The sequence below is a fragment of the Dendrobates tinctorius genome, unplaced genomic scaffold (assembly GCF_039654945.1).
Source record: "Dendrobates tinctorius isolate UK_male_01 unplaced genomic scaffold, ASM3965494v1 ptg000043l, whole genome shotgun sequence".
Classification (NCBI taxonomy): Eukaryota; Metazoa; Chordata; class Amphibia; order Anura; family Dendrobatidae; genus Dendrobates; species Dendrobates tinctorius.
This window is the reverse complement of record NW_027361711.1, coordinates 22,883,595-22,909,627: the sequence shown is the minus strand read 5'-3', so window position 1 is coordinate 22,909,627 and position 26,033 is coordinate 22,883,595.

Genomic DNA, 26,033 nt, shown 5'->3' with positions numbered 1-26,033 from the left:
TTAGTAAAGTAATATCTACTGAGAATATTGCTTCATTAAATATAGCAATGATATGGTTCTATTACTAAGGAAAATGTTTCACTTCTGAGTTATATGCAACAATTCTTTTATTCATTCATTCGCTCACTCATATATTCTTATTTTGGTTCATGGCTATACATTCCTACATATTATTAGTATAATAAATATATTCCTTATTAATAAAGATGATAACACTGGTTACATAAAACACAGTGACACCTATGGGTTGAAAAAGGTAATTACACCTATGACATAAAAAAATGTTCTATCACATGAAAAATACGGATAATAATGTATTATCACTTATTATTGGTTTATTATTTCAAATATTGAAATCCATATACAGTACAAATTCTGATAATAATTATATGGATATTACTGATTGCTATGGTACGCTGTGATATTATAGGATAGGAAAATTACCAGATTTGGTATAGAATAGAGAATGAAGACTTCAAGCAAGATACTGAAATTACGTTAATAAAGACTTTTCATATTAAAATTGATTCTTATCAGTTGCAAGAAGAAGAATGCCGCGATCCAGAAGTCCCAGAAGGTAACAAAGCTATGATTACTGAGTAATAGACTGTGTTAATTATAAGTGCAGTATCCATCACTGACAGCCACAAGTGCAGAATCCACCACTGACAGTCACAAGTGCAGTATCCACCACTGACAGTCACAAGTGCAGTATCCACCACTGACAGTCACGATTAAAGTGTCTAACCTGACAACCAGAGGATGATGCTCCTATGATGCTGAGATGAACTGTGTTATCACGTTCTTATCAAGTTCCAGAGGTTTTCAATCACCTGAAAAGCTTCGATGAAAGCTGGTGAACAATGAAGGTAATTAACCCTGACATATGTCCTGTGCATTAGGACAAGGACTGGTTATGGTGCTATGTTTAGCAAGGAAGAGTCATTTTAACCCTTGCTTTGCTGACCAAAGACGTCACACCTGTTCAAAGACCAGTATCGATGGAAGATTCCAGAATATCCAAGGCGAGCCAATGTAAGCCCAGGTTTTTAAAGGTGACACTACACAGATATTAAAGCTGCATAGACTTTGTTTTCGTATTAACATTTGAATTTATGGACTTTGATTTGATACACAACACAATTTTTACAACATCTATATGCTATAAGAAAAACTGTGTTTTTAAAAGAACCAAGAAGAAGACAGAAGACATCAAAATGAAGACCAGATGACATCAGATGATGATGACTGGACCTGAGATGCTTCAATTTAGACTTAGGGAAGTATAATTATACATATTTTATATGAATATTGTTCACGGCTTATCATAACATGAATTCACATCAATTATGTCATTGAGTACTTATAACGGTAATCTGATATTATTGATATTAAATTATTTTGTCAAAGAAGAAGAAAAGAAGAAAAAAAAAAAAAGATCTCATTATAGTTTGAGGGTTCCAATTAATGTCTGTCTCCCTCAAAAGGGGGAATTGTTAAATATTAATAATCCGTTAATTTCTTATAAGACTCAGTTCTGTACATTGCTTTAGCTTACACGACATAGGCTATTTTTAAGCTTGGCTCATGGTAGAAAGACAGCTTCATATGTGTAGAGACCACGTGCTTTAGGAGACGTATATAATTCATGGCTAACTGTAGAGGTCGCGCTTCTTCCCTCACCATCATGAGAGACAGACATGAAGATGTCTTCTGTGCTGGGCCATGACATGACATAACAGCTGGTATGTTACTTTACTACGAAGAAGCCGAACTGAGAGACAGACGCCATTTGCCATGTGAGATCCCGGAGAGAAAGAAGAATACATGCTGCTTTGCTATGAACAATGGACAATATCTCTTTCACTTATTTTTATTCACCTGTTTTTCTGTAATAACCTTTCTTTGATGGAAGAATCCAAATAAACTACTATATTTTTATCTGGTAACTAGTCCTGAGTATTTTACAGGATATGCATTATTTTACAGTGTGCGGTCACACTTCACGTGGTACCACTCATTAAGCTCATGAATATGGGTGCCACGCCTATGAGAGTGGAGTGGCATCCATATTCATGACCTTAATGGGCGGTACTATGGGTGACTGGGATTTCACATGCGAGACTCGGCCGTGTTTCTCACATGTGTGATCCCGGCCGAGTTGAGGGCTGCAAACTATTGTCCCAAGGGGCCCATGAGGTGAGGGCCGCAAACTATTGTCCCGCGGGCCGCAGTTGGCCTGCGGGCCGCGAGTTTGAGACCCCTGGTCTAGAGGGACTCTGACCCCATGTCCTTGGGGCAGAGTTCTGTGACTGCATTCTGTGCACCCCCTTGCCGAGCTTTGTGAGTTCTAACAGACTCCGGCATTTAAGTTCCGCGGTACTGCGGCTCTATGATGTAACACAGTCCGCTCCTGTTTACACCGGGTGACGTTAAACCGCATCTGACCTTTTGTATACCACTGTATACATCCGCCATTACTATGCAGCAGTTTACCACCTCTGCACAGTGGACCCCGGGCTGTGAACGCACCTTACTATCATTTTAATATTTGGTGCATTCTGCCAGCTCTAACAAAGCATTTACAGGCTTTGATACTTTCAAAAGAGGATGCTATTAGATACTAACCTTCCCAAACTTTTGCATTACCCCACTTTCCTTTTTGCAATTTTTAAAATGTAAAAGATCTATCTCTATATATATATATATATATATATATATATATATATATATAAAACAAATGCTAGCAAGATCCCAAAAATAATAGAATGAAAAATAACTTTTAACCATGCCAAAGGAGTTTAAAAGAAAAGTCTTGAATGAGGAAAATCAGAACTCAATTCTGGCTTTACTAGCAGAGGGATACAGTGAGCGTCATGTTGCCTCCATCCTTTAAATTTCTAAGATGGCAGTACATTACAACAAGTTCAAGCAGCAGACATTGGGGACAACAAAGCTACAGACCGGCAGAGGGTGAAAACTACACTCCACTGAACAGGATGACCGTTATCTTATTCAAAAGTCATTCAGCAACCGCAGGATGACATCAAGAGACCAACAAAAGGATTAACAAATAGCAGCTGGGGTGAAATGCACAGCAAGAACAATTCGTAACAGGCTCCTGGAAGCAAGGCTCAAGTCATGTAAAGGTAGAAAAAAAGCCTTTCATCAATGAGAAGCAAAGGAGAGCCAAGCTGAAGTTTGCCAAAAACCATAAGGATTGGACCATAGAAGACTAGAATAAGGTAATTTTCTCTGATGAGTCTAGTTTTCAGCTTTGCCCAACTCCTGGTCATCTAATGGTTACACGGAGACCTGAAGAGGCGTACAAGTCAGTGTCTTGCACCCACTGTGAAACACGGTGGAGGATCAGTGTTGATCTTGGGATGCTTCAGCAAGGCTGGAATTGGGCAGGTAAATCTTTGCGAAAGATGTATGAATCAAGCCGCATACAAGGCTATCCTGGTAAAACAGTTGATTCCTTCTTCTCAGGCAATGTTCCCCAACTCTGAGGACTGTTTTATCCAGCAGGACAATGCGCCATGCCACACAGCTAGGTCAATCAATGTGTGGATGAAGGAACACCACATCAAATATCTGTCATGGACAACCCAATCTCCAGACCTGAACCCTATTGAAAAACTCTGGAATGTAATCAAGAAGAAGATGGATAGTTACAAGCCATCAAACAAAGAAGAACTGCTTGAATTTTTGTACCAGGAGTGGCATAAGGTCACCCAAAAGCAGTGTGAAAGACTGGTGGAAAGCATGCCAAGACGCATGAAAGCTGTGATTAAAAATCATGGTTTTTCCACAAAATATTGATGTCTGAACTCTTCCTGAGTTAAAACATTAGTATTGTTGTTTCAAAATGATAATGAACTTGTTTTCTTAGCATTATTTGATGTCTTTAAGCACTGTATTTTTTGTTATTTTGACCATTTCTCATTTTCTGAAAATAAATACAAAATTTAGTGCTTGGAAATTACAAGACATGTTGTCAGTAGTTTATAGAATAAAAGAGCAATTTACACTTTACTCAAAAATATACCTATAAAGAGAAAAATTAGACAAACTGAAAATTTTGCAGTGGTCTCTTAATTTTTGCCAGAGCTGTATGTATGTATAAACTGCTCAAAAAAATTAAAAGGAACATTAGTTTGAGTCATTGTTCTGCAAAAATGTTATGCCTTAGCACAAATGACAAAAAGGGATAATTTTTGAATTTTGTATACATAAAAACTTTGCGAGAGGACTGGGTTATCAAATGGTCTGCTGTCTACTACCATTCATTTCTATTGTGAGGTCACTTTGACAATAAAGATGTGTTTTGACTAAAGCTGTGTTTGTTTTTAAAAACAAGACGTGAGAGAGTTAACACTTTTTTTAGGGAAATTGGAGGCTTTGTGGTACTGTGATTTGCAGCAAATCGATTAGCTGTTAATTACATTTTTTGAAAAATTAGTTAAACCTGGCAAATTTAATTTTTAAAAGATTTGATTATCTCTAATTGTTTTATCATTTAGGTTGGTTCTACCTGAAATATTTAATAGCAGACAAAATTAACATAGATGAATGGCTTAACATTGTTAATTCCCTAAGGGAAAAGTTATTTATAACAATCAAATATGACTATTATCCATGTCTACAAATTAAACTATAATCAGTGACATCTTCATATTTCTTCTCATTTATTTTTCGAGCTGAAATATAAAATCAAAATGCCTCCCACACAGTTCATTTGACAACCTAAAGCATCAGTGAGAATATTTATGAGCAGTCTTTTGTACAAATATCGATATACAGTTTTCTTAAGATGTCCTTTTTATGGATTGTTTCAGGTATGAAAAAATAACATTAAATAAAAGAAACATTTAGAAAATTTACAGAGCACAGCACACACAATACGTAAACAGGATATTTCCCCAGTTTGAGCATGATAAACTGCTCACATCATGAAATACTGGCCGCAGAGCTGAATGAAACAATGTTTTGTTGTTTTTTTTTTAATTAGTCCTTCCTGTTGACACAATTCATTTTCAGCTCTGGCACCGATAAAAATTAAATGTAGCTTTTTTCCTTTCAGGCCAGCAAGGGTTAAATGTCAGTTTCCTTGCTGGGAGCTGCTTTGATTGCTAGTGAGCTGATGTGGGTGGTGACCACTTCCATCATCATTTAAAAAGTCACATGACCCATAGAATCATAGAATCATAGAATCGTAGAGTTGGAAGGGACCTCCTGGGCCATCTGGTCCAACCCCCTGCTCAAAGCAGGATTCGCTAAATCATCCCAGTCAGATGTCTGTCCAGCCTCTGTTTGAAGACTTCCATTGAAGGAGAACTCACCACTTCTCGTGGCAGCCTGTTCCACTCATTGATCACTCTAACTGTCAAAAAGTTTTTTCTAATATCTAATCTGTGTCTCCTCCCATTCAGTTTCATCCCATTTCTTCTAGTCTTTCCTTGTGCAAATGAGAATAAAGTTGATCCTTCTACAATGTGACAGCCCTTTAGATATTTGTAGACAGCTATTATGTCTCCTCTCAGTCTTCTCTTTTGCAAACTAAACATTCCCAAATCCTGCAACCTTTCCTCATAAGACAGGGTTTGCAGACCGGTCACCATTCTGGTCGCTCTTTTCTGAACTTGCTCCAGTTTGTTGATGTCTTTTTTAAAATGTGGTGCCCAAAACTGGACACAATATTCCAGATGAGGTCTGACCAAAGAGGAGTAGGGGGAAATAATGACTTCAGGTGATCTAGACTGTATGCTTCTGTTAATACATCCTAGAATTGCATTTGCCTTTTTTGCTGCTGCATCACACTGTTGACTCATATTCAGTCTGTGATCTATTAGTATACCCAAGTCTTTTTCACATGTGCTGTCACTTAGCCCTATTCCTCCCATTCTATATATGCTTTTTTCATTTTTATTGCCCAGATGTAGTACTTTGCATTTCTCCCTGTTAAAAACCATTCTGTTAGTTGCTGCCCACTTCTCCAGTTTATTTAAATCTTTTTGAATCATCTCTCTCTCTTCTCTAGTATTAGCTATCCCTCCTAGCTTTGTGTCATCAGCAAATTTAATCAGTTTACCCTCAATTCCTTCATCTAAATCATTGATAAAGATGTTGAACAATACAGGGCCCAGGACAGAGCCCTGTGGTACCCCACTTGAGACATTCTTCCAACTGGATGTGCAGCCATTTACGACCACGCTTTGGGTCCGATCACTAAGCCAGTTATGAATCCACCTAACAGTTGCCTTGTCCATTCCATACTTAGTCATTTTTTCAATAAGGATTGTATGAGAGACTTTGTCAAATGCTTTGCTGAAGTCAAGATATACTATATCTACAGCATTTCCTTGATCCACCCAATCAGTGATACCGTCATAGAAGGAAATTAAGTTAGTCTGACATGACTTATTAGTTACAAACCCATGCTGACTCTGTTTAATCACTTCATTCTTATCCAGGTATTGACATACATGTTGTTTAATAATTTGTTCAAAGATCTTTCCTGGTATAGAAGTCAGACTCACCGGCCTATAGTTGCCTGGGTCCACCTTCTTCCCCTTTTTGAAGATAGGAACAACATTTGCTCTTCTCCAGTCTTCTGGCACTTCTCCTGTTCTCCAAGAGTTTTCAAAGATTATGGAGAGGGGTTCAAAAATTTCTTCTGCTATCTCCTTCAGTACTCTGGGGTGTAATTCATCTGGACCTGGAGACTTGAATTCATTTAGGTTAGCTAAGTGTTTCCTCACTATCTTTCTGTTTATAGATATCCTGGATTCTTCTATTCCCTTAATAGGACAGTGAATAACAGTTGATGTTACATTTCCTTTCTGAGAGAAAACAGATGCAAAATAGGAATTTAAAAGTTCAGTTCTGAGTACTATAATTACAAAAAGTACTTTTCAATAGTACTCATGGCCATTGCGGATGCCGGATGTATGTTTGTAGCAGTGGACATTGGAGCATTTGGCCGTGGTAATGACTCACAGGCTTTTAAAAACTCAGACATGGGCCGGAGGTTGTATGGCAACCAATTTAATTTCCCTATGCCACAGCCTCTTCCTCACACCGAAGCTCCGCCACTGCCCTTTGTAATGGTTGGCGATGAGGCTTTTCAAATGTGCGGAAACTTACTGAAACCCTACTCCAGCCGGGACTTGGACCACACCAAAAAAATATTTAATTACAGGCTGACCAGGGCCAGAAGAACTGTCGAGTGTGCTTTTGGGATTCTTGTCTCCAGATGGCGAATTCTGGGCACGGCCATTAATCTTAAACTTGAAACAGTCGATGAGGTGGTGAAGGCCTGTGTGGTTCTACATAACTTTGTGATGGCTAAAGAGCACCCGACCTTTGAACTGGACGATGATGCTCCTAACCCATTGCCTGAATTCACTCAGCACCCTCTCAGGTCATCCGTTGAAGTTGGCCAAATGAGGGACCAATTTGCGGCCTACTTTATTTCTGATGTAGGACGGGTGCACTGGCAAGATGAAATGGTGTAAGAATGTTTTTGTTTGTTTATGGTAATAAAAAACCTTATTTGATACCATTACTGAGTGCACTATATTTTTTAAACTCCAATTAAATAAACAACTTCCCATGTATAACTGTGAAGTTTTTGATGTTCATACACCTGGGCAGGTAAATACACATATGAGTTAAAATGCAGCATTGCTAGTCTGCGTGAAATATATTGGAACGTAAGCAAAGCTGCATGTTAAATCTGATGCGTATTAACCAGGCCATGAATCAGGAAACCAATTTTTTTCAAGAGAAAATTGTCCAACTAGTTGAAAAAAAAGTATGTGATTTTTTCAAAACCCAACCCCAATGAAAGTCAATGGGGAATACAAGTCAGCATTGAGTGGATGAATGTAAACAGCTCAATTCCAACTTTTATTTAAAATTGTGGTAGTGTAGAAATAAACATTTTTTAAGAAAGAAACTTATTTTTTTAGACAAGTTTCAACAGTTTGTTTTTCATGAAACCAGATTCTAGTTGGTAAAACTAGAGTTATTACACTAGGCCTTGGTATGACTATACTAGGCCTACACTAGGCCTTGGTATGACTATACTAGGCCGTGGTATTTCACATATGAGTATACTAGGCCTTGGGCCTACTAGTATAGTCATATGTGAAATACCACGGCCTAGTATAGTCATACCAAGGCCTACTGTAATAACTCGATTTTTAGCAACTAGGATCTTGTTTCACGAAAAACAAACTGGTGAAACTTGACTAAAAAAATTGAAACATTTTTTAGACAAGTTTCAACAGTTTGTTTTTCATGAAACCAGATTCTAGTTGGTAAAACTAGAGTTATTACACTAGGCCTTGGAATGACTATACTAGGCCGTGGTATTTCACATATGAGTATACTAGGCCTTGGGCCTACTAGTATAGTCATATGTGAAATACCACGGCCTAGTATAGTCATACCAAGGCCTACTGTAATAACTCGATTTTTACCAACTAGGATCTTGTTTCACGAAAAACAAACTGGTGAAACTTGACTAAAAAAATTGAAACATTTTTTAAGAAAGAAACTTATTTTTTTAGACAAGTTTCAACAGTTTGTTTTTCATGAAACCAGATCCTAGTTGGTAAAACTCGAGTTATTACACTAGGCCTTGGTATGACTATACTAGTCCGTGTTATTTCACATATGACTATACTAGGCCTTGGGTTGGTTTTTAACATGTATTTACCCATCAGTGTGTGTGAGCGGCGCAAACAACATTAATCAAACTTTGTAATGGTGAACCACAAATGTAAATTTATTTTTAACCACAAAAATAAACAAAAAAATTATTTTTTTCGGCGTTTGGGGGCAGATGGTTTCAATTTGGGGGTGTGCAGGGAATATGCAACACTTGCAGTTGAAGACGGTGTTTGAGGGGAAGGGGCAACAAAACTTGTGGGGGAAGGTAGTCCAGTTAAGGGAATTAAACTAGGAACACTTGGAGGAGAGGAAATCTGTTCAGGTACATTTGTTGTAATGGCATGTCGCCGTAGGCTTGTGTGCCTGGACCGACTTTGGCCCAATGCCCGCCTTGATTGATTTCGCCTTGAACTTGGGGCAAATATTGAGTGTAGGTCCCCCATCTGCTGGGGTGGCTGCTGCTGCTGAGGTGGCTGCTGCTGCTGCTGAGGTGGCTGCTTCTGCTGCTGAGGTGGCTGCTGCTGCTGCTGAGGTGGCTGCTGCTGAGGTGGCTGCTGCTGCTGCTGAGGTGGCGGCTGCTGCTGCTGCTGAGGTGGCTGCTGCTGCTGCTCTTGGTTGGCAGTGCTCGTCCTTGCAGGAGGACTGGTGGCGGCAGTGATGGTCCAGGTTTGCGGAGTGGTGGTGGCAGGGCTACTACATGTTGTTGTAGCGGCAGGGCTGTTCCATGTTTGCCTAGTGGTGGCTGAGCTCCACGCATGCATGGGAGTGGCGGTGGTGCTCCAGACAGGAGCAGCGCTTGCCATGGTGGTGTCGGTGAAGTGACCAGCTGCACTCAGACTTGTGGTGGTGTAACGGTGGGTGTCCTGGCTTTGAATAGAGGTGTCCATGCAGTGGTATGCAGCACAAGTCGGTAGTGAGGTGAAGCGAGTCAATGGTGGCACAGGTGGAAATGACACCACTGGCTGCTGACCGTACCGATTATGCTGCATAGCCTGCAAGAAAGCATTGTTGCAGGCCTGCAGCACATTCAGCTGTTGCTCAGGACTAAGGTATTCCGCCATGCCCTTTTCAATCTTACTAAAAAAATGGTGTGCTGGTCTGTTGAGGTCGGCCTCCAGACGGTCAAGGCGCTGTTCTACAGAATTGAAGCGGTGTTCAAAGTGGTTAAACCACGTTCCATGAGTGCAAAACCGCTTTCAACTCTGTCGGACAGCGACTTGAGGCTGGAATTAAAGGCCTCGCTCAAATGCATAAACTCGGGCAAGACATTCCTGTCCAAGGCCCTCTGCCACTGGCGGGTAGTGCCCGCATAACCAGTGGCAGAGACCTGGGACAGGGGAACACCTGATGGCCCAGCTTCCTGGTCACCAGCTGTGTGTGGCTGACCTGCAAGGTGCTTCCTGACGGATGGCTGGGACGGGTCAGAGGACGTCCGAGGAAGGACCGCTCTAGGGCCAGGTTGCAGGGTGCTGCTACAGGTGCTGTGGAAGAAAGGAAAATCATTACTACCATGCCTTTACAAGAAGCATCAGCTGTGGATTAGAAAAACACAGATTAATAAAACTAAAAACCCAAAATTTATAATACTTACGATCTCGTGGCAAGGACCGGTCTTAGGAACTGCAACGCGTGATAGTGACGGTATCTAGTTCTGGTCCTTGACGCAGATCCACTGCGAACCTGGCCCTCAGCACGAACATCACTGTTGAAGCGGTCCTTGATCGAACGCCAACGTGTTCGGACTTTGTCCACTGTTGGGAAAAAAAAAACAGTGCCGTCAAGGACAACAGTCACTGCGGCACAATACAGCAATACAATACTCAAAGCAGTCACTGTAGAGCCCGATGACACTGTTGGGTTTCCTGCTAGAATATACCTAGCACAAAACCCAACAGTGCCGTCAAGGACAACAGTCACTGCGGCACAATATAGCAATACAATACTCAAAGCAGTCACTGTAGAACCCGATGACACTGTTGGGTTTCCTGCTAGAATATACCTAGCACGAAACCCAACAGTGCCGTCAAGGACAACAGTCACTGCGGCACAATACAGAGCAGGGAAATACTCACTAAACGCCTTTTTGGAGGATGCTGTGGCGCTGTCCCAGCCATCCATCAACGCTGCGGCCACCTCATTCCATAGCCGCCGGGTCACCACATTGTCCTTGTACAGCCAGTCACGGCTGTCCCAAAACGGCGCACGCTCCTGGACCAGGCTGATTAGCTGCTCATTATCCAGGTAGACGTCTTCATCCCGTTGTGGAACCTAGACAAAACACATTCATTAGAATAATCAAATTTAAATTGAATAAAAAGTTACAAAAAAAAGAAACATAAAAAAGAGTAAAAATAGAAGATAAAAAATAAAGAACATTACAAATCATTTGATACATACATTCCGTATCACCACCGGGACTTGGCTTTGCTGCTCCTGCTCTTCGCCCTCAGTAGTCCCGTCCGCAGAAGATGATGATGATGTCTTAAAAAAGTTGAAAAAAACCTAAGAAATTTGGAGTAGCAGCAGATATACTTACCAGATGCACGAAAATAATCACCTCACGGTCTGCTTGCGCCAATTCCTGCCGCGATGGGGAATATTCTGATTCTGAAGACATACTGCATGTAAAAATAATAAAAATCATTAGTACATACATAATTTAAAAGGACAGGCATATAATGTAATAATACTCACATTCTTGACGCTGATAGAAGATGAGTTCCTTGGTGACTTTCTGCTCTCCAATCTGTCAGTGTAGTAGTGGCAGAGTTTTGGCAGGCACCTCCTTTATATAGACTTTTTTTTACTTTAGAAGTTTCTAACTAGTACAACTAGTGGACACCACCAAAAAAACGCAGCGCTAAAAAAACGCATACATGCGCATGCCAGTGCGCACGTATGCGCATCCATAGGCCATAATGGCCATTTTTAGCGCAAAACATGCGCATACGTGCGCATGCGCTTTTTTGCAGTGCTTGGGCGGACCAAAAAATGCAACATGTAGCGTCTGTAAAATACAAATGCACACCCCAAAAAAACGCAGCGCATGAAAATCGCATACGTGCGCATGCCAGCGCGCACGTATGCACGCCCATGTTAAATATAGGGGAAAAAAACGCATGCGCACGTATGAGTTTTTTTCAAGCGCAAAAAAACGCAAATGTGAAACCAGTCTAATACGTATGGCATCTGTATGGCGAGATTTTCTCGCAGGCTTGCAAAATGGACATTTAACGATTTTGAGGCCTGCTAACTATTTAAATCATTAGCCTGCACCCTATTTATTTGCTCAAGAACAGGTGGCTGCCTCCATTCTGTCCATTTGTGACCTTGCCTTGACTAGGTGTGTTGCTGTTGTATGTGCAACATGGCAGATAGTCTGAGTTTCAACACAGCTGAGCAGGTTCTCTTCAACTGGCTTTTGTCACGCCGCTTTGGTCAACCATACCCAGTGATAGTGGATCCGCGGAGGAGGAGACGCATGTGAGTCCATCCACTTTTGAGGCAACGACTCACAAGAGGTCATTTTCACCGCCTCTATTCTTCTCTGTGGAGCATCCGGAAAAATTCTACCAATACTGTCGCATGAGCCTTGCAACATTTGATCTACTCTTGGAGACAGTGCACCCTGGGACAACCTTTCAGGACACAAGGATGCGCAAAGCTATATCTGCAGAGGAGCGACTTCTACTCACATTACGGTATGTACTACACAACCACATTCTCTATGTTCATGATGTGTTGCCCAAAGTATGTATTTTTTGCTTCTTGGACTAAGTTTAATGCCCTCATCTTATTCCAGATATATTTAAACTTACAGACCAGAATGTTATGTGTAATATGTACTGAATATAACTTAGTTATTGTGCGACCAAATATATGTGTGTTAGTAGATCTGAATTATTAACAAGTTTGGTATGTATGTACCTGTTTTTTAGTTAATTTGTGCATTCTAAAATGTTACATTTCTGTTGTTCTTCAGCTTCCTGTCCACTGGCCTGTCTTATGCCGCCCTCCACCATGAGTTTCTCATTGAAAGATCTACCATTTCTGGCATAATCAGGTCGACATGTAGTGAAATAAGGTCAAGACTACATCACTCGTCATGCCCCAGCCCAGAATGGAAGACTGGTTGAGGATATCAAGGGACTTTGAGGAGGAATGCCAGTTTCCTAAATGTATTGGGGCCCTTGATGGCAAACATATCCGAGTGCGTAAGACGCCGAACTCTGGCTGCCAATTCTTCAATTATAAACAATACTTTTCTGTTGTATTGTTGGCTCTGGCCGACCCTCAATACAAGTTTATAATTGTTGACATTGGGGCCTATGGAAGGATGGGAGACTCTAGAGTCTTCAATACTTCCACTATGGGTCGTCGGCTACGCACCAAACAGTTGGATCTACCACCACCACGCCAGCTACCAGGCTCCACTCAAGAATCAGTCAATTATGACCTTGTGGCAGATGAGGTGTTTCAGTTAATGCGCAATGTTATGAGGCCATATCCCCGGCGCAACCTGGACCACCGGCGCAGAATTTTTAACTTGCGCCTATCACGTGCTCGGCAACTGGTGGAGTGTTCCTTTGGCATTCTTTGTGCCAAATGGCGGGTACTCCAGTCTGCCATTCAACTGAGTGAACAAAATGTTAATGAAATTGTTAAAGCCTGTGTGGTTCTTCATATCTTCACCAGGATACATGATTGTTCCTCCTCTGCTGGTGTTGTGCGTGGGTCGGACAATGTGCGTAGGGCGAGACCACCTATCAACCCTCAACGTAGACCGCTCTCTGGGCTCAAAGTGCGTGATATTTTCACAAATTATTTTATGTCACCTGAGGGGGAAACTTCTTGGCAAGAGCATGCTGTGTCTATGTTATAATTGTTTGGTTTATGTCTGTCTAAATATATATATATATATATATATATAAACACCTTATGATTCTATGACTGTTATTTGCATTGGTAAGCGTATGTTATTATGCTGACACCGTTTTTTTTAATTGAGACAGAGACGTAAAATGTAGTAGACAAATGTTTACTTTTGCCTTTTTTTTTTTGAAGCAAAACATATTATTGCCATATGAGAAATGTGGCAATGGTCCAAATTGGCCTTTGTGCAGATGTGAAAATTGGGAACAATAAACATTTTCGGACATATAAAACAAGCAAAATACCATTAGGCAATAACAAAATGGCAATATTATAAATTTTGGTAGGTCGGGGGAGGAGAAGGCGGAAGACCAGCCTGTGTTTGCTGCTGGCTACTTTGCCCAAATTGGCCATCGCCCTGTGTGGGGGCATACTGTTGCCCATGATGTGGGTAGTGTACTGCCTCCTGGGATTGTGCTTGGTACTGGCCAGAGTGATACTGGAGAGGGGCCTCTTGTTGGGTCTGGTAGGCCTGTGTCTCATACCCACCATTATAGCCATGTCGTCCCCAACCAGGTTGGGACCAGCCTCCAACACTGGGTGGGAACAAGTGGCCATATTGGTGAGGTTAGCTTGAGCCAGACATATGTGGCTGCTGTTGGAAAGGTTGGGTAGGGGGAGGAAGGGGGTGAGGTGTAGGCCCACGTATTTGAGGATCCTCAGAGCCTGCTTGAGCAAGCATGTGTGTGGGGTGTCTAAGGCCTCTTTCACACATCAGGTTTTCTGCTTCAGGCGCGATCCGGCGCTTTTGACTAAAACCGGATCCGTCGAAATGCAATGCCGGATCCAGTTTCCCCCCCATTGACTTGCATTAGAGCCGGATCGAGCCGGATGGCCATGCGTTTCATCCGATTTTCGCCGGATCCGGCAATGTGACGCGATCCGGCGTCTGGAAAAAACGGTGACTGTAACGTTTTTTGTATCCGTCGAAAAAGCCGGACACTCCGGATCCGACGTGTCCGGCTTTTTCATACAATGAAAGCCTATGAGCGCCGCAATGCGCCGGATCCGGCGACAGCCGGATCCGGCGGCCGGATCCGGTTTCTTTGGTCTGAGCATGCTCAGTAGCTCTGCCCACAGGACATATATAAAAGCAAGACAATGGGACCCTCAGCCACACCCAACATGCCACCCAAGCCAAGAACCAGGAGCAGGAGAAGGCAGCAGACATCTGCAGCAGCAGCACCATCAGCACCACCCCAAATGGAGCAGCATGCTGAACAACGGGAGGGGAGTCCAGCAGTAGATGAGAGACGGTAATTATCAAATCCCCCATTCCTCCAAACTAGGGCTATGGAATATCAAGATATTCATTGGCCCTTTGTTTCTCTTTATTCAACAGCCGCCCAATAGATGCAGCAGCAATGGCAGCAGCAGAAACACCACCCACAGCCATGGAGTCTGGCCATGAGGAAGACAGCACATCTTCTGGGAGCCCTCCCTCGCATCGTCAGCGTTTGACGGTAAGTTTTTATTTCCAAAATCCATCATCTCTGTAATATATGTGTATTCATTGCCTTTTATTTCAAAACAGGAATCACAAGATGAAGAGGAGCTCCCAGAAGAAGGAGGAAGGGGTGGACAGACACTTGGAGTGGGCTCACAATTGGTAAGTTTTTTTGCATCAAAAGCAGAAACACAACATCACACTACACACAACACATAGAAAACAATGTTCTGCAGACCACACACAGCAAACAAATGCCTACATCCAAAGACATAACATTTTTTGTTTTCTTCTCTAGTCTTCCCAATCTGGTGCTCGGCCAAGAGGTCCTCGCAGTGCCTCCCAGGGTCGTCGGCGACAGCAATGCGGCGGTCACCAGCGTGTAAGTATAAATATTTTTGCTTTGTTTTTTTTGCACTTTTTATTTCATTTCTTTTGTGGAGGCTAATTATGTTATTTTTCTCTTTTTCTTTAACAGCCTTCACAGCATGCTCCCGACTCTGACGGTGAGGATGGAGGGATTGATGTGGACCGCCTCATCGATCTCGTCAGAGAAAGGGAGCCGCTCTGGAATATGACTGACCGACGCCACGCTGACCTGATCGTTACCCGACGACTCTGGGAGGAAATCTGTTCGCTCCTTGTGGACCGCTGGGAGGACCTCGAAGCTCGGGCCCAGATTAAAGAGCGTAAGTATATACAGTAGCGGTTGCTTGATTTAAACCAGTGTTTCCCGAACTCCAGTCCTCGTGGTCCCCATGGATCATGTGTTCAGGATTTCTATTTACTTTGGAAATCCTGAAAACATGACCCCTGGGGACCATGAGGACTGGAGTTTGGGAAACACTGATGTTGTATACTAACCACTTTGTCCTTTCTCGTTTCAGGGGAGAGAATTGTGAAGCGGTGGCGGTCTGTGAGGGATCGTTTCATGAAGGAGTTCAATAAAGAGATGCGGGCCCCGAGTGGATCTGGAGGACGCAGGAGCAAGTACAAGTACGCACGAGCCCTGTCGTTCCTCCGGGAGACAATGCTCACCAGAATGTAAATATTACACACCACATGTGACAAAAAAATGTTTAGATGTAACCATGTCACTATTTTAATTGTTTTTTTTTCTCTTTATTCCACAGCACGGTGAGCAGCACTCGGGAGCCTGCACGATTGGACCCTTCTGAGGCGATCCCTGAGGAGACCGGCACCGAGGGACACTTCGACCGCCCCGGTACATCTGCACCTTCCCAGCCTTCCCACACATTCGACCCATCTGTCCCATCCACCAGCACAGGAGCATCGTGGCCGCCTACATTACATGAAGCTGCTGGTGAGGAGATCGCTTTCCCTTTACCCCACCCTTCTGCCCCTGCCACCTCTAGTACACCTGCGGGTACTGGGCGGCAGCGGCAGAGGGGTCAGGAAAAGACTTATGCGCCAGAGTTCTTGCATCTGAATGCATCTTTCCAGAACTGTCTAAAAGTCTTGTCAGAGCAAATCTCCGCAGGCTATCAGCAGATCAACTCCAGCATTCTGGAGGTGAAGACACTTCTGCAAACCATGCATTCAGAAGCAAGATCTTCGCCAAACCACACCTTTTTCAGGTCTGTTGTGGAGCGCATGGAAACGCTCTCTCCTGCCCAGCAGATGCATGTAATGCATTCATGCCACGCTGCTCTCCAGCAAGTTACCTCCCAACCTCCTCCTCCCACCACAGTAGTTCCTCCACCTGCACCCCCTCCAGCCACTTTCCATCCTCCCCCTCCTATTACATCTACACCCCCTCCAGCCACTTTCCATCCTCCCCCTCCTATTACATCTACACCCCCTCCAGCCACTTTCCATCCTCCCCCTCCTATTACATACCATCCACCTCCCCAGCACCATCCACCTCCCCAGCACCATCCACCTCCCCAGTACCAGCAACCTCCCCAGTACCAGCAACCTCCCCAGTACCAGCAACCTCCCCAGTACCAGCAACCTCCCCAGTACCAGCAACCTCCCCAGTACCTGCAAACTCCCCAGTACCAGCAACCTCCCCAGTACCAGACATCTCCCCACTTCCAGCAACCTGCCCCGTACCAGACATCTCCCCACTTCCAGCAACCTGCCCCGTGCCAGACATCTCCCCACTTCCAGCAACCAGCCCCGTACCAGACATTTCCCCTCTTCCAGCAACCTGCCCCGTACCAAACTCCTTCCCCATACAACTTGCCATCAACATCATCTGCTCCTACAGTCCCTGCCCAACCCTCCACTCCACCACCCACCACCTCTTCTGCTTCCCACATGTCCACCCATTCTGTAGTTTTTTCCACACCTTCACCTCTAACTGTTCCTTCCCCACCACGATCCCAGTCCTCTCTCCACACTCCCAGTGTCGAAGTGTCCTGCAGCCCCTACAGCAGTATTTCCACCACACACTACACAGATTTATAATGTGTGTATTTAAATAAAAATGACCAGTTTTATGGTTTCAAAGCTTTATTAAACAAGTTTATTAAAATTTTAAAAAAGTTTACTAAAAAAAACATTTTTCAATAAAAGTTAAATTATTTTACATTGTTTGTGTGTCATTTCTTTCTGCGGCGAAAAAGGTTAAATACAGGGTATTTAAAAGGTGAAATGGTATTCAAAACTAGGTATATAACTGTGGGTAAATTTTAGCTTTTTGCCACAGTTGTGTTCCTGGTTGTGTTTGAAGCAAAGTATTTCACCTAAAAAGTTGTGTTTATTGTTGGTGATTTCATAACAATGTACACAACTTTTGTTAAAAGGTGAAATACTTTGCATAAAACACAACCAGGTACACACCTGTGGCCTAAAGCTAAAAATAGAGACCATGACAAGATAGCCAACTTTGGTTGGCAAAGGTATATACTGTTGGTACAGAAGGTACACAAGTTTGGTTGGGCACAAATCTTTCACACTCTGTCATCCTGCCAGTGTACTCTGCCTTGAGGTGACATAAAGTATAGTGCAAAATTGTCCCTCATTACTGAAACCGTCACAGAACTTCTAGTGGTAATGTCATGGTAATCTTGCAAGGTGGTTTCTTCAGAGGTGTCCTCAATGGAAATGGGTTCCTTGCAGATAACAAAATTGTGGAGTACCACGCACGCTTTGATCACCTCGTCCACAGTTTCTGTCTTGAGGTTGATCGCAGTCAATAGGACCCGCCATTTGGCTGTCAGAATACCAAAGGTACATTCAACCATTCTTCTTGCTCTTGTGAGGCGGTAATTAAAAATGCGTTTTGGTCTTGTCAATCCTCTGCTAGAGTACGGTTTCAAAAGGTGTTCTGACAGCTGGAAGGCTTCATCCCCTACACAGACAAATGGCATAGGTGGACCAGATGTTTGCGGCAGTGGTCTAGGGGGTGGGAACTGGAAGGTGTTTCCATACAGTTTACGCCCCATGGCAGACAGTTTGAAAACTTGAGAGTCATTGGAGCAGCCATAGGCCCCAATATCAACCGCAATAAATTTGTATTCCGCGTCAGCGATGGCCATGAGGACAATTGAAAAATATTTCTTGTAATTGAAATATTCCGATCCCGATCCAGCTGGCTTTACAATGCGGATATGTTTCCCGTCCACAGCGCCCAAGCAGTTGGGAAACTGACATATCTGTTGAAACTTGTCAGCAATTTCAATCCACCTCTCTGTTGTGGGCTCTGGTAAAAACTCTTCAGCTAAGGAGTCCCACAGTGCACGGCATGTGTACTTCACTATTCCAGATATGGTGGAAATCCCGAGTCTGTACTGGAAATGCAGTGACGAAAGGGATTCTCCAGTTGCAAGAAATCTGTGGGGAAATAAAAAAAACAATAAATTAGTTTTAAATCACAGCATTACATACCAAAACTCAGCTATAACACTTGGAGATACAAACTACCACCAACAAGATTGCAGTGAAAGTGTGCTCTGATGCGATCACATCCAATAAATGTGGCTTACCTTAAAGTCACCATCAGACGCTCTGTGGGTGAAACAGAGAAGCGGCAATAGGTGTCCGCTTTTCTTATGAGGTGTGCAATGCGCTCCACCAAGTAATCAAAATTCTCCATTTTCATCCTAACATATCCAAAAAATGTATCCGGGTTTCGTCGAAGGTCTATGCAGAGTCTAGAGTAGACCCCACGCGTCATTCTCTTGGCTGTGATGGGGTGGATCCACAAACGTCGTCTACGATGCCTGATGCGCTGCTGTCTTGCTCTCTCCTTCTCCAGAACAATCACCCTCAAACGATTCGCCTCCGCTATAAAATCCGCCAAATTCTTCAAAATATTTCCAATGACAACATCCATCTTCGCCAGTAACTTGCTCTTCTCTCCAACCTGCACTTTCTCCTCTACAACCTGTCAAAGAAGGGCTGTAGGAACATGCTAGATATAGTTTTCCAGTAGCCAATCCCGTTCGGAAGGCCACAAGGGTCAATTTTAAAAACCGGATCCGGTGTAATCCGTCAAAAAACGGATAGAAAAACGGATGAACCGGATGAGACGGATCCGGTTTTGTCTGTCAAGAAAAAGACGGATCCGGCAGAAAACCGGATCCGTCACATCCGGTTTTACTAAACATTTGCCGGATCCGGCGTTCCGGCACGACGCCGGATCGCGCCTGACGCCGAAAACCTGAAGTGTGAAAGTAGCCTAAGGCGCATTAGATTTGTGGGTGAAAGTTGCCACCTCTCCAGATATTCAAATAACTCATATGGGGTATTGGGGTGTGTGCTTGCATCAAGCAGGATCTGAAAACATCCTTGAATACGGAGCCTGACATCACGGGAAAGTGCACAAAGATAAAGGGCCAGGCTGCGTGAGTATGCCTCCTCGCCATCATCATTATTGGCTCTAGCCAGATAGTTCAGTACCCCTGTGTCCACATTGGTACGGGTATCTTGGGCAGGGATATGGCGCCTTCTTCTTCCTCACCAGGATGGTCCAGCAGGCTGTGGGGAGCCACGGATCTGGCCAGTTGGGCTGCTGCCCATGTTGCCCTGCTCCTCCTGTATGGCTGATGGTGCAGCACCAGATGGTCCTGCTTGTGGATGTGGTCCTGGTGGTGGAGTTTGTGGCGCAGGCACTGGGTTTTTCTGAGCGGAATCTTCACCCATGCTTCTTGGAGGGGGAGAAGATGGGCCAGCCACCTCATCCCCTACAGACCCAGGATCTATGATGGGCTCGGTATCTGAGCCAGTTCCTCTCTCCGTAAGGTTGGACTGAGTTCTGTTATGAAATAGAACAGAGCCAAAAATAAATCAATTTTTTTGGCCCTGTAAAGTATCTGTGTAATGTGGTGTGAGGTATCCACTTATGGTCTCAGATCCAGAATAGGAGCGAGGAAGGAGAGGCGGTCATAATAGATGTATTTCCTCTTTATGTGGCTCGCATCACCACTCCTGGACTGCTGCTGACGTTCCCGCCTGTATTGGTCGCGGATGCTGCGCCAGCGTCTCATCACATCTTCCACTGCAATGTGACAGGGAATATTCTCAATTTCACATATTTGATAGGTCAAATTGCTACCAGTAGCCTAGGCATGTGGCATTCTGGGGTGTGCTTTCTACCCAGGGTGGCATATATAATTGGGGCATCCAGGCCAGATACACAGGGGAACAATAGTTCATGTATCAAGTAACTACACTTAATAACTTGGTTGGCTAGGAGGATGAGGAGCTTGTGGGCTTGGCCAAATTATGGCAGTGTAATACCATGGGTCACATCAAAATCTACCCGCCTCATGAGACAAAAAGTACAAGCACAGGAAGGGGGGGCTGATTCTAAATACATTTTTTGAAGTGAGGTAATTCTAAACAGGTTTTGGGTTGTACTTACTCAGTTGCTGCTGCTCCTCACGTGGCCGATCACTAAAATCGTGGAACATCTGGCGACATATGTGCCTCCATGACGCCTCCTTTCTTGCTTGGCTGGCATAATGGGCATCATGTTGGTCCCAGATTTCTGGCTGCTCCTGCACTAAGAACAATCAGCATCTTCACATTGAGAAAATATGGTGCCATGACGCTGCAGGTCTCCGTGGAGGCATACTTCCTGGATGTCTGGAGCGCTTTTTGAGCTCATTTGGATGTCTTAGCTTCCTGATGATAGATTGGCCCATTTCCTGTCACCTGCCAAAAGACATGCGTATTTCTCGCAAGTCACACGTGTGGTCCGTGTGTAATCTGTTTTTTTTGCGTACCCATAGACTTGCATTGTCGTACTACAGGCGTAGTACGCTGACAATCGCAGCATGCTGCGATTGGCATGGACCGTAGAATACGGGCGAGAATTATACGGCTGTTGGGAGCTGCCCCATAGAGAATCATTTGTCCGTGTGTAATGCGTGCTTTTAACGCCTCTCACTCATCCGTATTCCTCTCTAGTGTGACCCCGGCCTTACGCCGATGTCGGTATCCCTGCCTTTGATGTGGGCTCTGGCGGTGAGCCCACATCTTTCTCGGGACATGTCATCTGTTTTGAACAGTTGACATGTGCCCGCGGTAGCTCCAGGTGCAATAGCGATCCACCCATAGCTAATAACTAGAGTTGAGCGATACCGTCCGATACTTCAAAGTATCGGATCGGAATGGATCGGCCGATCTTAAAAAAAAGTATCGGTATCGCTGATTCCGATACCGGAAGTCCCATTCAAGTCTATGGGACTTCCGGTATCGGAATAAGAAAAACCCTATTTTTGCCTTGTACAGCCTCTCTGGGGTCTGTACGGGCCTTTCGGGGTGCTGTGCCAGCCTGCCAGGGGGTCTGTGCAGGCTCCGGTGGTCTGTGCCGGCCTGCCGGGGGGCTGTGACGGCCTGCCGGTGGTCTGTGCAGGCTCCGGTGGTCTGTGCCGGCCTGCCGGGGGGCTGTGCCGGCCTGCCGGTGGTCTGTGCAGGCTCCGGGGGGCTGTGCCGGCCTGCCGGTGTCTGTGCAGGCTTCGGGGGTCTGTGCAGGCATCGTCCGATGGGACTACAAGTCCAATCGGGCGATGCCTGCTACCATGACAGTGATTGACACATTAGCCAATGATGGGACAGTAGTAGTCCCATCATCCGGCTAATGTGTTGAATGTAAAAAAAAAAAAAAATTACATGCTACATACATGCTACATACATACAACATGCATACTACATATATACTACATGTAACATACATACTACATATATACTACATGCAACATGCATACTACATGCATGCTACATACATGCTACATACTACATACATGCTACATTCATACTACATATATCCTACATGCATGCAACATACATACTACATATATACTACATGCATGCAACATACATACTACATATATACTACATACATACTACATGCTACATACATACTACATACATACTACATACATACTACATACATGCTACATACATACTACATGCATGCTACATACATACTACATGCTACATACATACTACATACATACTACATATATACTACATGCATGCTACATACATACTACATGCTACATACATACTACATACATACTACATGCATGCTACATACATACTACATGCTACATATATACTACATACATACTACATGCATGCTACATACATACTACATGCATGCTACATACATACTACATGCTACATACATACTACATACATACTACATACAATACATTCATACAATACATACATAGACATACAGTACATATAACATAGAGTAACATACTTACCAATACTTGTCACATTGTTCCCCGAAGCCATTGTCTTTTACGGAATAAATATTAACATAACAAACCACAAAAATACTCACCCATGATCCGAAGCAGTCCACGAGTGTGTCCCACGACGATCTTGGGTAGAGAACTGCAGCATCAGCTGATGCTGCCGCTCTCTACGGGCTGCAGGATTCCAATAACGGAAGGTAGGTATCCTTCCGCACTGTATTCCTCCGCCACTTAAAAAAAAAGTCCCTAGTCTCACTTTATGCCATTGCTGCGTGGGCTGCTTCGGATCATGGGTGAGTATTTTTGTGATTTGTTATGTTAATATTTATTCCGTAAAAGACAATGGCTTCGGGGAACAATGTGACAAGTATTGGTAAGTATGTTACTCTATGTTATATGTACTGTATGTCTATGTATGTATTGTATGTAGCATGCATGTAGTATGTAAGTAGTATATATGTGGTATGAATGTAGCATGTGGTATGTATGTAGCATGTAGTATGTATGTAGCATGCATGTAGTATGTATGTAGTATATATGTGGTATGTATGTAGCATGTAGTATGTATGTAGTATGTATGTAGCATGCATGTAGTATGTATGTAGCATGCATGTAGTATATATGTAGTATGTATGTAGCATGTAGTATGTATGTAGCATGCATGTAGTATATATGTGATATGTATGTAGCATGTAGCATGTATGTAGCATGCATGTAGTATATATGTGGTATGTATGTAGCATGTAGTATGTATGCAGTATGTATGTAGTATGTATGTGGTATGTATGTAGCATGTAGTATGTATGTAGCATGCATGTAGTATATATGTGGTATGTATGTAGCATGTAGTATGTATGTAGCATGCATGTAGTATGTATGTAGTATGTATGTAGTATGTATGTGGTATGTATGTAGCATGTAGCATGCATGTAGTATATATGTGGTATGTATGTAGCATGTAGTATGTATGTAGCATGCATGTAGTATGTATGTAGTATATATGTGGTATGTATGTAGCATGTAGTATGTATGTAGTATGTATGTAGCATGCATGTAGTATATATGTAGTATGTATGTAGCATGTAGTATGTATGTAGCATGCATGTAGTATATATGTAGTATGTATGTAGCATGTAGTATGTATGTAGCATGCATGTAGTATATATGTGGTATGTATGTAGCATGTAGTATGTATGTAGCATGCATGTAGTATGTATGTAGTATGTATGTAGTATATATATATATTTTTTTTTTTAACATTTAACACATTAGCCGGATGATGGGACTACTACTGTCCCATCATTGGCTAATGTGTCAATCACTGTCATGGTAGCAGGCATCGCCAGATGGGACTTGTAGTCCCATCGGACGATGCTTGCACAGACCCCCGGACATCAGCACAGCTCCCCGGCAGGCCGGTACAGACCCCCACAGGGTGCACAGACCACCGGCAGGCCGGCACAGCCCCCCGGCAGGCCGGTACAGACCCCGGGCAGTCCACACAGCCCCCCGGCAGGCCGGCAGAGACCCCCGGAAGGCCCGAAATGACGGAAGTCGGCATCGGAATCGGAAGTTCAAAGTTGATTGACAGCCGAAATGACGGCGCATCATGATGCGCACACACCGCGCATCATGATGACGTCATTTCGGCTGTCAATCAACTTTGAACTTCCGATTCCGATGCCGACTTCCGATATTGAAAAAATATCGGAAGTCGGTATCGGAATTCCGATACAGCAAGTATCGGCCGATACCCGATACTTGCGGCATCGGAATGCTCAACACTACTAATAACTAGTTAAACACCGCTTTCAAACGTTGACAGTGGCGATCTCCTCATTGCCTCTATGTAGCTGAGCCGATCAAGTTGTGCCAGCTTCTAGCCTCCTATGGAGACTATTGAAGCATGGCAAAAGTAATGTATTTAAAAATATAAAAAAATTAAAAAATATGAAAGTTCAAATCACCCCCCTTTCGCCCCATTCAAAATAAAACAATAACAAAATCAAACATACACATATTTGGTATTACTGCGTTCAGAATCTCCCAATCTATCAATGAAAAAAGTATTAACCTGATGGCTAAACGGCGTAGCGAGAAAAAAATTCAAAATGCCAGAATTACAGTTTTTTTATCGCCGTGACATTGCATTAAAATGCAATAACGGGCGATCAAAAATTCATGTCTGCTCCAAATTGGTGTCATTAAAAACCTCAGCTCGACATGCAAAAAATAAGCCTTCACCTCACCTGAGATCATGAAAAATGGAGACACTACAGGTATTGGAAAATGGCACAAATTTTTTTTTTTGGCAAAGTTTGTAATTTTTTTCACCACTTAGATAAAAAAGAACCTATACATGTTTGGTGTCTTTGAACTCATAATGACCTGAGAATCATAGTGGCAGGTCAGGTTTAGCATTTAGTGAACCTAGCAAAAAAGCCAACCAAAAAACAAGTGTGGGATTGCACTTTTTTGCAATTTCACCGCACTTGGAATTTTTTTCCCATTTTCTAGTACATGACATGGTAAAAACAATGGTGTCGTTCAAAAGTACAACTTGTCCTGCAAAAAATAAGCCCTCATATGGCCATATTGATTGCAAAATAAAGTTATGGCTCTGGGAAGGAGGGGAGCGAAAAACGAAAACGCAAAACCGAAAAAATCTCTGGGGATTAAGGGGTTAATACTTTCTGCTAAGCTAAAGAGAAGATCACTCAAATTATGTAAGCAGGTCATATTTTGGCAGGATAGAAATTCAGTAGAAATGGAGGTTTTGCGAATAAATTAATTTTCTTGGCAAGGAGTGACTTTAGAGTTATTAAAAATATACTATAAATATTGAAGGCGCAAACTTTGTGAAATTCAAAATTTGTGTAAAAATTTTTGGCCATGACTGCACGTTTGTGTATGAGTGCGTGTGTGTTCTTTCTACAATAAATACAGCATTATTACCATTTTATTTAAAAATTGTTGAATAACCTTCTCTAGCCCAATTCCCCAAGTCCTGTCCTTACATGAAATACTCTGACTTGGCAGGACAAGATGTTAATACTAGGCACCCCAGTTCAAGAACTAGATACAGTGACTGAGTTATTATAGCCAGTCTATATCCAAAGGAACAACTATAAAAGAGGAGACAAACATTTCCATCCCAAATTTTTGGAGCGTGTCTCTGCATATCTAACATCCGAATAAAGCGGTAGATGAAATTGAGGCATGTTCCTTAATTACTGAGTAATATGCTTTATTCTAAAAGGTACACCATTTCGGAAAAAAAAAAAGCTTTT